Consider the following 15,705-nt stretch of genomic DNA (forward strand, 5'->3'; position numbering starts at 1 on the left):
GACACAATGCCTAATTCTGACACCTTAGGTGTTGCGGCGATAGCCAGGTTCAGACAAACTATCAGATTATTGCAACTCAGTGGGCATTGCCTGCATGGATGGATTCTCATTACAACATCACAGATGTCTGGAACAGATCCATTGATTGTTGGAATTAACAGTGCATCAACTTATTGGGACATGAACTGTTTTCACAAGGGAAAGGATAAAGTAAACCACCAGATGTAGTAGTCACTTAATTTCTAGATGTTCATATGGGAAGCAGTTGTTGAGAATCCATACTATTAGAAATGGATATTTATTTAATTTAGTAAATGCCAGATAAGGAAAACTTTTAAAAGCTCATAATAAACCTGAAATGAGGATAATTTTTAAGGAATCTAGTTTGATGAGTTACTATTATATATCAATTAACCTCCATAATGCAAAATACATATATATATATATTTAATGAGAGTGGAATATGGATGATATAACTAAAATATGGTGAAGCCATTGTAATAAATATGGAAATAACAATTATTGGAATAATCAGGTCACCCATTCCATCTAATTGTGTTCTCTTCTAAATTATCAGTTGAACAGTAGGATGTTTGGGATTGTAAACAATATAACCAGTATTCAAATTTGTTATTTATGTATTTGAGTTTGTACTTTTGATAGCAGTACAGAGCTTGTAAATGAACTAAGTCAACTGGATAATTTGAAGCACAATTTGGATGAATAGCTGACTAATTCGAAATATTTGCCCACGGCTTTGGGATTCTCCTCACTCCACTCCAAACCCCCTCCTGCCTCCCACAATTTAATCGAGTGAAAACTCTTTTTTTTTGGTCTGTGTATAACAACAATCATGTAGTAGTGTTCTAACCAGTAAATAAAGTGATATATTTTGACAATACGTGGAAGTTGTCTGTGGGGAAAATGCACAAAATCATGAAATTACATACAATAAATTGCTGTGTAAAGTTCAAAATAGCATGAAATCATAAATCTTAAATCTGAAAGTATTTATAGGTGGTTATAGGACTCTTGCATGTGGGGTGCCTGGGTGGCTCAGTTGGTTAAGCATCCTCCTTCAGCTCAGGTCATGATTCCAGGGACCTGGGATCGAACCCCACATCGGGCTTCCTGCTCAGTGGGGAGTCTGTTTCTCCCTCTCCCTCTGCAGCTCCGCTTGCTTGTGCTCTTTCTCTCTCTCTCTCTGTCAAATAAATAAATAAAATCTTAAAAAAAAAGACTAAGGCATGTAAGACAAGCAGATGTTTATATTGCTAGGATAGTTAAGGTAGAAAAAATTCAATGGGATTTTTGTTGCTAGTAACTTAATATTCAGAAATTAAATGGGAACTGGCTAAAATTAAGGCATTGTGGAGAGGAATGGGTGAGTGACTCATGGCTGGAGAGTGCATGGTGTTTGAAGCAATCAGTCAAGCTATTTACTGTTTTGTCTTTGATATTCAGACCATGTTTACATCAAGAGAGTTTATGTGACTTGATAGCAAAAAGACCAAGAAAGTAGAGGGGCGTCTGGGTGGCTCAGTCGGTTAAGCGTCTGCCTTCGGCTCAGGTCATGATCCCAGGGTCCTGGGATCGAGTCCCGCGTCGGGCTCCCTGCTCAGCGGGGAGTCTGCTTCTCCCTCTTCCTCTGCCTGCCTCTCTGCCTACTTGTGCTCTCTATCTATCTGTCAAATAAATAAATAAAATCTTAAAAAAAAAAAAAAAAGACCAAGAAAGTAGAATTTAAAGTTAGGTCTTGATACCATTAGAAGGCAGTGAGAGAGATGCTGGGGTTCAGGGTGACGAGCGGCATAGACATTGAGAAACAAGGCTGAGGAGCTGCCGTTGGAGTGGTTCAGATCAACACATTAACCACAGGTCTTGATGAACTGCAGTGATTGATCATATTATTCGCTGTTTATCTACATCTTGGAAGTAAATTTAACAAGCTTTTTAGTAAATTAGAATTGTGGAATTGGGGACAGAATATCTAAAAAGGATCAGCAGAGTTTGAGAATTCTGGCTTCCTAAAATCCTATAAAAGACTTCCTAATCCAATTCACTAAGAAATAGACGCAAATGTGACAAGGCCAGGCAGTTTAGAAAGAAGCAAGATCCCAAGCCGTTCCACATTATGACCCAGAGGCTAACACAGAGAACCCCAAGAATGAGCAGAACATTCTAATCAATCAAAGCAAGTTCAGAATGTCACAAGCAGTCACAAAATAACCGAAGCTTGATTACTGACAAAGTAACCCAAACTGGGTGGGTGCCTAAACACAAACGACCTGACATTCACTGACAGCATACTAAACCTCTGTGCAGGTAATAATACTTTGGGAAAAATCCCAACCCAAGGAAAGAGGAGCCCACAGTGGACTGCCAAGTATACCGGGTATAAAGGAAATACAAAAATCAATACCAGTGGGACATGGACTAAAGAAGTAACACACCTTTCGGGATGAGGCCCAAGAAGGTCCCATAAAAGAAAACAGACCCTGGGACACCAGCACCAAGAAACTTATTTGACTATCAGATAGTAAGAAACATAAACTAAACCATTTATTTATTCATTAAAAAAAAGTTTTTGAATACTTACCATATGTCATGCACTTGATAGATTTTGGGGACATAGTAGTAACCAAAGAAACATGTTCTTATAGAATTTATAGCCTAATAAGGAAGATAAGCAATAAACAAATAAAAAAATAAGAAAATAATTAGAAATTCTGCTTAGTGAGAGAAACAAGAGAATGTGAAAGGAAATTTTCAAAAATGACTAAATTTAGACAATAGGATCAGAGATAACTTTCTGAGATAGTGACAATTAAGGTGGAAGATGAAAACAGGGCATCCACGTGAAGAAGAGAGGCATAAGGTGGGCAAAATGTCAGGCAAGAAGATTCCATTTTGTTTTATGAGAAAATATAAGCCTAATATCAGGGAAAATGGTGTTAAAAGAAAAATTTATATGAATTTGAACCCATTTCTATGTATCATATTTATTAAAATTATCTAAATTTATTAGATTTTTTGAAGATTAAACATTGTATTTCTAAAGCCTAAATTTAAATATTCAACTCAAAGTAAGTGGAAAATTATTCTATAGAGTAAATGCTTTCTTGAATTTTATTTTGACAATTTACACAATGTGTGTACATTATGAAATATTAAGTTTAATTTAAATATTATTATGAGATCACAAAATATTTGTTTTATTTTTATTGATTTTGCCTAATTCCTTGCTAATAATTTTTTATTTTTTATTTTAAAATTTTTAAATTTTATTTATTTGAGAGAGAGAGTGAGAGAGAGAGAGCACAAGAGGGTTACGGTCAGAGGGAGAAGCAGACACCCCGCTGAGCAGGGAGCCCCATGCGGGACTCGATCCCAGGACTCTGGGATCATGACGTGAGCCAAAGGGAGTCGCTTAACCAACTGAGCCACCCAGGCGCCCATTTTGTTACTTTTTTAAATGGTTTTATTTTGTTTCAGGGTATCAGAAATAAAAGGATTTAGACACTTGAAATTCACATCTAAGATACAATTTTCTTTTTTAGTTCTTTAAAAGATTTTATTTATTTATTTATATGAGAGAGAGAGAGAGCATGCGCACAAGCAGGGGAAGGGGCAGAGTGAGAGGAAGAAGGAGAGGGAGAGAGAGACTCTCAAGCAGACTCCATGCAGAGTGCAGAGCTCACGACCCTGAGATCATGACCTGAGCTGAAATCAAGAGGCAGATGCTCAACCGAGTGAGCCACCCAGGCATCCTTACGATACAATTTAGATAATAGGCCTGTATTGAATAGTTCTGAATTTCCTAAACTTCTGATGGAATTTTTGGACTCTTGCTCCAGAATAAACACATCCATTGAAATAGAGTTGAAAAAAAGTTGCATGGTCTTTCAGGATATCTGTATGTAATATAAAATTTCTTCATGTGCCCATAGGCTCTCAGTTCAAAAACATTTGCCCAAAATAAATTTTATGATAGATGTATAGGAGTGGGGAGCAATAGGCCCTTCTGTTGAAAGAACTGGTGCAAATGAAAGCATCTCTCATCTACAAACGATATCTAGCATTTAGTCACCCTATGCTCTGAGACCAACCTTTAAAAATGATGACAATAGCAGTATACTTGCCTAAAAGATTTCAGTATGCTGTAAGGCAAAAATCAAAAAGTATGAAGGCTTGGCTGGGGCATAAGCTGAAGTCAAGAACAATTTTGATCATTTTGATTGGCTGAAAGTTGAAATTATATGTTCTGTGAAGAGTGAATTAAAGTGATAAAAAAAAGAAAATGGTGTTTTAAGATGCTTTCAAGTTTAAGAACAAGGGTCAGGAAAACCAAATGGGCTCTGGTTTGAAGAGAAAAAAGAGTCTGAACTAAGGTAATTGATGTGAGGATAAAGTAACCAGTAAATGAAAGAGACACAGGGGAGAAAAAAAATTAAGAGCAGAGTTGAAGTAATTTGCTCTGAATTGAAGATTCATGGCTAAAAGAGACATCTTAAAAGTCCTTCTAAAAAAAAAAAAAAAGAATAAAGTACTTTTAAGGCTGTTGGCTTGGGAAACTCAGAAATAGGTTTACACTCACAAAAAAGTCAAAATTGGTGCAATGAAATTTATTATGACAGTCTCTACCTTTATTGCTCTAAGCCTCTGCTGTTTTAAGGGGTGTGGGTAGGACAATTAAATCAAATACCAGTAGAATCCAACTTCCCTAAGATTCCAAGTGTGTGTTCTCGAGATCACACACAGTTCTGTCAGTTGTGTAGCATCTTGCCACCAAGGTACAGTGGACCCACCAAGCTGTGACAGGTAAGGGCTCTCCCAGTCATAGGGACCCATAGATAATAGTTTTACTTCCTTTTGTCTCTTTGGGCATGGAAAGGGGTGGGTCGATGGAGGGACACTAGTTTATATCACCCAGACTTGACATTCAAATTACTTTCTTGCCACGCCATGAAGTCTACTTGTGTTTTCAGTCTACCTGGTCAGCCCATGGCCTTCTACGGCTCATCTCGGTTTTTTGCAAACTGTTGGTTTTCTGCAATGCAGCTTCCATGATTTTCCAATCATTATAACAATTTAGGTTGAATAATATACATAAAGTAAGTTTGCCCTTTAGGTTTATAATTTCCTTTTTCAAATAGGTTTATCACTGAAATAAAAGGGTTGGCTCTCAGTTTTATCTTACCCCTGGGGTTGCTGCATTATCATGCAGTTTCTTTCAGAGAAGAGCTCTCCTGTAGACCCTATCTCCTCCCTCTCTCCCTAACCACTGCATCCTTGCCTCATGCCCAATGACTTTTTGGATGCTTTGCATTTTCCACATTCTTTATCCAGTTTTCTTTCAAGCACCTAAATACACATAAGGAGCTTAGATGTCCCTGAGAAATTTGACTTTATCCTGCCAGTGGCTTCATCAGGGTGAGAGGGCAGCAAGTTGAAGCAAATACAAAGATCAGCTATACGTGTTGATAATGTTTTAATTCCTCTGATTCCTTTGCTGCAACTCGTCTCCACACCCGACAAGGTTTACCTGTAATTTGGATTTTATTGTGAAGGATCTGGGCTGTGATTTCCTTTGCTCTATATTCACTGATACAGCTCCTTGTGTGTTCCATCTACCAGGAATTCAGCAAATGCCCATGCTTTTTCTGATGACTGTTCCTCTATATCCTCAATGATTGTTTAATGGATTTTATCTTTTCTTTTGGTACAATTTATGTAAATAGAATTTGGGGAAGTAAATTCATGTGTTCAGCCCACCATGTTGAGCTAGAAGTCACCTTTTCGTAATTTAACCATCATCTATAACCTATTTTAATCTCATCTGTTATAATTACTTAAAAAAAGAGGACTCCTATATAAAATTTCCTGGCCTTTGGAATATAAAATTAATTAATACAAAGCTCATGGCCCCCCTACAAAAAAAAAGAGAAAGAAAGAATTGTCAAGTTAAAATAAAGAGGATGAATAGTTAACTATTTTCGTTATTTTTTCAATCTTAATCTAAAAGTGAGAGAGCACATTCAGAATGCAACATCAACTAAACCAGATTTGAGTATGTAGACATTAACTTGAATTAGTAGTTGATTTTATTTTATTTTTATTTATTTATTTTATTATTATTTATTATTTATTTATTTGATAGAGAGAGATTGAGTGAGAGAGGGAACACAAGCAGGGGGAGTGAGAGAAGGAGAAGCCGACTCCCTGCCGAGCAGGGAGCCCGATGCGGGGCTAGATCCCAGGACCCTGGGATCACGACCTGAGCCGAAGGCAGACGCTTAACGACTGAGCCACTCAGGTGCCCCAGTAGTTGATTTTAAATAAACCTAGAAGTAATTAGAAAAAAAAGGACACCTAGGACACTGTCTGATATCTTATTAAGAATCTCTTTGAACTCCTGTGATAAAGTCCTCTTAGAGTTAGGAGACGTTAACAAGCCGGTAGATTTCCAAAAAGAGAATTCTAGTTTTTGTAGATAAAACATTATTTTCTAAAATGTTTCTCTCTCCCTTGACTTTTTGTAAGATTGGAGCTGTTTTCTACTCCATGGTGTTTACATGCCAAAATTCCACCTTCATTTATTATTTGACTTTTGTGGTATTATTATAAGCCATTGCAAAGACTTTTTTGGAAGTTGATAGTATGTAAAAATAGAAATATAATTCTGTTTATACTTATAGTGGTTTAATTTTATTTTTTTCCTTTGTAGATTAATTAGGAGATTCATCCAACTCTTTTTGCAGAAGAATGGAAAATCTGTGACATAAACTGCCTTGTTTCTGCCAAGAAAGAGCAGTTGAGTTTCATGCGGATGGAGAGAATCCTCAGGGAATTTCCTCCTCTGCCATCGTGAGGTGAGTTTCCCCTTGAAGATTCTGGGCTCATTGATCTGATCGTCTTCCTGTGCCTTTCAGGCAATAATAAGCTCCTAAATTATCACACATTCCCTAATCTTTTTTAATGAATAAAAATGTTTTGAATGTTTTTTAATTTTTGTCACAATGAATATGACTAATTGGAGAGACTGTTTCAAAAGCTTTCCTTTTTGAGGGAGATAAAGTTCTTATTAACATTAATGTAAAATATTATTTCCACTAGAAGATCAATTTCACATATCTAAAGAACTAAAAGAAAATGAATTTTAATGGATTCCTTTAGAGTAATAGATTATCACTAATATTATAGCCTGGTAATCTCATGCATCAAGATGAACCTTTAAAGTAACTACCATCATTTGGCATAAATTAAAGAAATTAATATATTTTGTTAGCATAATTTACATATAAGATCTATTTAGAAATGTAGTATCTAGAGATTTTCAACCACTACGGTGCTATATATATTATAAACATAAAAATCGTAATAAAGATATAAGCTTATAGTATATTTAAAATTTTTAAAAACCCACTGTCTTTTCAAAACAAACAAAAATACAAAGGGCAAATGATAGATTAGCTGATTAAAAATTAATTATTCTGATAAAAAATCCTCTACTTGGGATGCCTGGGTGGCTCAGTGGGTTAAGCGTCTGCCTTCGGCTCAGCTCATGATCCCAGGCTCTTGGGATCCAGTCCCACATCGGGATCCTTGCTCAGCGGGAATCCTGCTTCTCCCTCTGCCTTCCGCTCCCCCTGCGTGTACCTTCTCTCTCCCTCTCTCTCTGACAAGTAAATAATAAAATCTTAAAAAAAAAAATCTTTTACTTATAGGAGAGATAACACACACATGTAAAAAGAATACTATAGAAATAAAGGCTAAAAATTACACTTAGGAAATATGTTTCCTATTCACACTATAATAGTTATATTTAAAGCTAGTCCATGGATTAATGAGAAAAGAAATAAGGGACCACAGGACTTTTTGTGCAAGATTCAAATTATGTCATTTTTAGCAAATTTTTATACTCTCAGTTTCTCAATTATTTGCAAATAAAGGATTTATTATTAGTTTTGCTTAGGGATTCATTAACATCTAAAATTTTTCTTTGGGGTTAATGACCGTATCCAATACCAGGACAAGAGGGTGGCATTATTATTACTTTTTTAATATAATATTTTTTGGAGCAGTTTCAGGAATATAGCAAAACTGAGTGAGGGCGCCTGGGTGGCTCAGTTGGTTAAGCGACTGCCTTCGGCTCAGGTCATGATCCTGGAGTCCCGGGATCGAGTCCCACATCGGGCTCCCTGCTCAGCGGGGAGTCTGCTTCTCCCTCTGACCCTCCTCCCTCTCATGCTCTCTGTCTCTCATTGTCTCTCTCGCAAATAAATAAAATCTTAAAAAAAAAAAAAAAAAAGTTCAAAAACTGAGTGAAAGATAAAAAGATTTCTTATATTCTCCCTGCCCCCAGAAGATAAACAACCTCTCCACTATCAACATTTGGCACCAGAGTGGTACATTTGTTACAATTGATGAACCTATATAGACACATCATTATCATCCACAAAGTCCAAAGTTAGGGGTCACTCTTGGTCTTGTACATTCTAGGGGTTTAGACAAATGTATAATGACTTACATCCACCATTATAGCTTCATAGGAAATAGTTTCATTGTCCAAAAATATCCTGCAGTTCTGCCTATTTGTCTCCCTCCCTACTAAATCCTGACAATCATTGATCTTTTTACAATCCTCATAGTTTTCCTTTTCCATAATGTCATATCGTTAGAATCGTACAGTATGAAGTCTTTTCAAATTCGCTTCTTTCACTTAGTAATATGAATTTAAGATTCCTCTATGTCTTTTCATGACTTGATAGCTCATTTCTTTTTAGAACTGATTAATATTCCATTGTCTGGATGTACCACAGTTTGTTTATTTATTTATTCACCTATTAAAGGATATATTGGTTGCTTCCAAGTTTGGCAATTATGAATAAAGCTGCCATAAGCAACCATGTGCAGGTTTTTATGTGGACCTAAGTTTTCAACTGATTTCAATAAATACCAAGGAGCATGATTGCTGGATTATATAGTAAGAATATGTTCAGTTTTAAATGAAACTGCCAAACTGTCTTTCAAAGTGGCTGTACTGTTTTGCATTCCCACCACAATGAGTGAGAGTTTATATTGCTCCACGTTCTCACCATCAGTGTTTTGGATTTAGGCCATTGTAATAGATAAATAGTAGTGTCTCATTGTTTTAATTTTCAATTCCCTAATGGCATATGATATTAAACATCTTTGCATATGTTTATTTGCCATCTGCTGATCTTTTTATTAAATTGAAATATAATTGACATGCAATGTTATGTTAGTTTCAGGTGTACAAGATGGTGACATTTATATACATTACACGATAATCATGAGTCTGACCAGATGTCACCTTACAGAATTAATACAATGTTATTGTCTGTATTTCCTGTGCTGTACATTATATCCCCAAGGTTTATTTACTTTATAACGTAATCTTCTTCACCCATTTTGCCCACCTCCCAACCTCCCTTCCCTTTGGCAACTATCAGTCTGTTCTCTGTATCTATTTTATTTATTCATCTAGTGAAATCATATGGTATTTGTCGTTCTCTGTCTTATTTCATTTAACATAATACCTTCAAAGTCCATCCATGTTGCAAATGGCAAGATTTCATTTTTTTTTTTTTTTGGTAATGGCAGAGCAATATTACATTGTGTATGTATATCATATATCACATCTTCTTTATCCATTCATCTATTAATGGGCACTTAGGTTGCTTCCATATTTTGGCTGTTGTAATTACTGCTGCAATGCATATGGAATGTATATATAATATTATATATAAAATACATGTATAGAATTAGATATAGAATGCATACGTAGAATTTCAAATTAGTGTTTTATTTTCTTTGGGTAAATACCCAGTAGTGGAATGGCAAGAGGAGATATCCTTACCCTATTCATGATCTGAAAGGGAAATACAGTTTCTCACCATTAAGTACTATGTTAGCTGTTGGTTTTTGTAGGTGTTCTTTACCAAGTTGAGGAAGTGCCCCTCTATTCCTAGTTTTTTGAGAGCTGTTGTCATGAACACATGTTGGATTTTGTCAAATGCCTTTTCGGCATCTATTAATATGACCATGGAATTTTTCTTTAGCCTGTTGATGTGAGGGATTACACTAATTGATTTTTGAATGTTGAATCAGACTTGCATACCTGGGATAAACACCACTGATTGTGGTGTCTAATTCTTTTTATATATTATTGGACTCAATTTGCTAATGTTTTCTTAAAGAGTTTGCATCTATTTTCATGAGAGCCATTGATCTGTAGCTTTCTTGTTACGTTTTTGTTGATTTTGGTATTAGGGTAATGCTGCTCTCATAGAATGAGTTGGCAAGTATTCCCTTTTCTTCTATCTTCTGGAAAAGACTGTAAAGATCTGGTTTTATTTCTTCTTTAAATGTTTGGTAGCATTTACCATCTGGGCCTGGTACTTCTGTTTGGAAGGTTATTATTTATTATTTCAATATCTTTAATAGATATAGGTTTATTCAGATTGTTTATTTCTTTTTGTGTGCATTTTGACAGAATGTGTTTTTCAAAGAATTATTTCATTTCATCTAGGTATCAAAAGTTGTGGCCAGAACGTTGCTCATAGTTCTTATTAATCTTTTGATGTCCATTGCCATTATTACTTTTTAATAAAAATACAAATAATTAGTCATTCAAATTAAAACAAACAAATAAATAAAACTCAATTTCCAGATTGATATAACTCATATTTACACAAAAGGAAAGTGTAAATTCTTGGGTGGTAATAGAGAAATAACATATTTTAATCAATGTGTATTAATGTATAATTATGAAAAGACATTTGACCAATAGGGGCATTCAAGGTTATTTTAGTCAAATCTAGGATAAATTCCTTTTGTCTTAATAGGCATCAATCTTTCTCATTTTGTGAGAGATTTTTGCTGGTGTCCCCATGGTTACAACTGTCTATAGTTTGAAAATTAGTTATAAGGATTTCCAGCCATTTACTGCATTTAAGCAAATCTAGCAGCATTGGTTTACCTAGATTAAAGAGAATGCTTAAAATAATAATATAACCCAACTATCTGTAATCAACATTCATGTTTTAAATGTAGCATCTTATGTATCCTTAATAACATGTTCTGAGATGTTATCTTTGGTTTCTTGCTCATAATCTTTTTATTCACTTGTATTTTATTTAAATCTTTAGAGACTTAACCTACTTGTATATTCAAATTGTTCTTCTGCCTATCTGGACTGTGCATGTGATTATTCATCTATGTCAGTTTACTGATGCCTTTGATTATTTAATGAATTTTATGGATCCATTGCACTCTCTTCTTAAAAAATGCTCAAGTGTTTATTGTTTGGGTTCTGTGCTCAAATTGTTTTCATACAGATTTTTGCATTCAATTTGAGATGGTTTCCAGATATTCTGAAGCCCATCCATGTTCTCCCTAGGAGGGGAGGATTCTAGGATAAGAAGCTGTGCTCAGGACCTGCAAACTCTGTTTTTGAGATTCTACTTTTTGGCAGTACCATATGCTTTATTCTTATAGTTGATTCCAACCACAGCTTCAAATTTTCAATTTAATTTCTCAGTAACAATGAAATGAACCTCTTGTCTTGATGTGTTCTTTCTTTATGGTCTCTTTAAACGTTGTACACCACTAGCATTAACATTATTTAATACCCTGGCAATAGTTATTTTTCATCCATTTTCAAATGGATGTCAATCCATTCACCATTGAAAATTATTGAAATTATAACTTAAGAATGATTTGTAGAAGGTGAGACCAGGACAAGATGGCTAAAATAAATGACAGGTCTGCTGTTGACTTTATGTTTTCCCTATATATTTGTCATTCTCTCTTGAGCACAGCTATCCACCTGGATTCTATATTTTACCTGTCTCTATTTGTGACCAGAAACCTGAATTTTTATTCTCATCTTCACCTGATATTTAGCAGTATGGATTTAGAATTCTATTATAATTTAGTATTAGGCAGTAGATATGATACTCAAGTTTTATTTGATATAAATCTTAATAGTAACCTTACCAAGCACTTAATACTAAGGATAATATAGGAGCTACATTCAGAATTTACAAAAAGCTGTGTTATAAATGATGAAGAATTAGTTTAAGTGCTTCCCTGGTAGGTAACATACAAGTATGAATTGTGTAAGTGTTCAGAGATACATTTTGTGGGAAGATTTTTATTCTATTTATTTTTACCTCCAAAGAAAAGTATTTTTTAAGCCAGAAATACTGAAAAATATGTACTTGAAAATATAAATGATGATTCTTAGTAGAGATGGTAAAGATCTTTGAAAAAAAAAAAAACCTTTATTTGAAGGGAAATGGTAAGAATCAATTTTGAAAATCACTTACAATTTGATGATTTCACTTCTGATCATGGTCTCCAAATAGAATTACTAGTCTTTACAAACATGTGTGTTTTATTTAGGAGTTTGAAGATGAATCATCCTTTAAGGACTACCTGACTGGAGATGAGATGGAACCATGAATAAAATCTGAAGTGGTGTTGACTGTACAAAATGTTTTTGTACATAGATCCTTAGCATTTACAGATTTAGCATTCATGAATTTGAAAAGTCAGCAGTGAGCTTAAGAGATAATGTAGTAAATTGTTGTTTTATGGAGGTATGATATTGGGGAACTGGTGTGGGGGTATAATGCGTAGCAGAGACTGAGGCTAGCAATGAGTTCAGTCTGCTTCTCAAACCAATTCTTGTTGTTATCTACTTAAATTGTTGCAGCTTGTCTTTTAAATAGGAATAAACTATATAGTACCCTGGGATTAACATATATGAAGATATGAGATTCTCAGATATGTACCCCAAATGTCAGGAGTCTATTGTATTAGCACCACCTTCTCTAAATTCAATGTGGGAGGAAAACAAATCAACCAAACCGGGAGAGCCTGATACAGGGGGAGATACATAGATGCCCAGCCTCACCTATCAATTCCATATTTCAAAGAGTGTTGCATAGCAAAGCATTAGGCTAAGTGTAAACACCTTTTGTATTTATTTTCAATAGTAAGTGAGGATGATAATGGCTGCAACGCAGAGTGTTTGTTTTGACAGCTCTGAGTGGGGACAATTAAAAAAAGACTTTCTGGAGGCTCCTAAAGCGATATTGTCTTACCTGCTTGAGCTACCATAACAAAATATTATAGACTCGATGGCTTCAACAACAAAAATGTATTTCTCACATTTCTGGAGGCTGGAAATCCCAGATCAAGGTCCAGCAAGTTTCAGTTTCTGGTGAGAGCTTCCTTCCTGGCTTATGTAAGACTGCTTTCTTGTTGTGCCCTCATACGGGCTTTTTTCTCTGAGCGTTCATGGAAAGAGAAGGAAAGAGCTCCCCTGTGTCTCTTCTTATCATGACACCAATCTTATTGAATCTTGATCCCACCTGAATGTCCTCATTTAACATCAATTATCTCCTTTTAGGCCCTATTTCCAAATAAGTCACACTGGGGGACTAGAGCTTCAACTTATGCATTTAGAAAGACACAATTCAGTTCAAACCAGATAGTTTTCTATGAGAAGTAATAACATGGCTAAAATCTGAAGGACTGTATTATAGAGCTGACAATATTGTGGCACAGAGAGCTTGACTAACACTTCCAAAGTTAGTCAAGAAAGTTCATGGAAGAAAGAAATTTTATAATCAAGTATCTTCTTTAGCTTCCATTCTCTGGTAATTGCTACCTTAAAAATTACACCATTCTTGGTGGTATGATTAAGCATATCAATATCTACTCTTCATTGACCAGACAGCACTAATACATAAAGGAAAAGAATTCTGCCTCTAGCTAGCATAGCTTTTTCCAGTAAATGTCTTGAAAAACACTTCGAGTCAGGTAATATTACAGAAAAAGGGTCATCAAAGTTTACTTCTAGCATACTTCAAATTTTGTCTTCTGAATCAGAAACACATGCCCACTCTTAAGGGATTTATTGGCCATAACTCCACGTACTGGCTGAGTTTCTATTTGATATGGCGTTTGAGCAGATGGATCCTACTAGACGAATAAGCCTTAGCTGATTGACAGCGATGAGCAAGGCAATACGGTCTTAACTTCACGTACTCTCCTGTCTTCCATTTTCAGATCTCAGAAGAGGTATCTATTATCTTCCAGATACTGATTGAAAAGTTGATAGTGAACTGACTTTCATAAGTTCCCCAACAAAGAACCTGCAAATATCTAATATTAAATCAAGATTTGTGGAAAAGCTTTTACAGCTAGTCCTTTCCAAAATAGGCTTAAATCAAGCTCAAGGATGAGGAAAAAGAAAACATGAATGTAATAATAGTTAAACAAGAATAGTAATTGTAAGGGTTGATATGAAAATGCAATAGTCAAAAGATAAAATATCCTTGAAGCAATTACTTATTTAACAAATAGGTTTGCATGCCTTCTGCATAATAGCAAATATGTTAAGTCCCGGGGAGATAATGAAGACCAAGATTGAGTTAAGAGTCAAGTGGAGGATTAAGAGTGATAAATAAATAGTTGTAATAAAAGGATATAAGGGCTATAATGGAGGATATTTATTGTGCTGAGAAGTTTTTGTTGTTTTTGTATTTTTTTTGTCCAGGACAATTCACTTAGACTTGCTGGAGCCTCTAGTCAGGAATACCAACCTGAAACCCTGGAAGGAAGTGGTATCTAGGCTGAGACCTGAGCATGAGTGGGATTTATATATTTAAAAGACAGATGCTTCTTTTAGTCTGACAGAAAAGCAGGTATCAAATAGACTCTAGAGTAAGATAATATAAGAAATGCAAAGAACTAAAAATATTTCATTATATATGGTTAGGCCATGACATTTAAGGAAAAAAGTAGCAAAATTGATGTCCATTTATTAGGTTATGTTTTAGTTAGGAAGTATGTAAAACCTATGGATTTAACTCTGATGATTATTGTGAGTACAATCTAATATGTTCAAGTCTAATTTTTATGATATCTGAATATTCTGATATGTATAGCTTTCAATAAAAGACATCATCCAAAAGGCAATAAAGAGCACTTAAAGGGCTTTATAAGGGTGTATCCTAATCATATTTTCATTTTGGAGCACTTTAGTTGCAAAATGGATAATGAATTATAGTAGAGAAAGATTGGAGAGAGGGATCCCAGCTAAGAAACTCAATGGAAGAAATAATGAGCCTGAAATAAGATGGTGGCTGGATAATAAGGCAAAGTGGTAGGCTGTAGAAAATTTTAGAAAACAAAATAGACATGACTTGGTGATTGATTAAGAGATGACCAAAGTTTGATGTCTTGGTTCCTGGTTTGGGTAGCTGGGTAATTAAAAATAGAGAACATGAAAAAGAAGTAAATTTGTAAGTAAATACCTATTGAATTCAGTTTTGTAAATGCTAATTTTGAGTGATCTGTGGATAATCCCATAAAAATTAGGTAGAATATTGAAGGTTCAACAAATTTGAATTAAAAAATAATTCTCAATATGAAAATTCTATTATACCACATAACTCTAGTTAGAGGTATTAAACTGTCATATCAGATTGTTTACAAAATAATTTTTTTAAAATGTGGGCAGCCCTAATCTGCCTCTCCTTTTATACACACCCACAATTCAGTTTACTCTTCTTTCTAACCAAAATAGAGACCCCCCCCAGAAAAATGCCCAGCAAATTTTGGGAAATCTTTTTCAAATCCCAAGTCAACATTTACCAGACATGG

Source organism: Halichoerus grypus, chromosome 1 (assembly GCF_964656455.1).
Source record: "Halichoerus grypus chromosome 1, mHalGry1.hap1.1, whole genome shotgun sequence".
NCBI classification, from domain to species: domain Eukaryota; kingdom Metazoa; phylum Chordata; class Mammalia; order Carnivora; family Phocidae; genus Halichoerus; species Halichoerus grypus.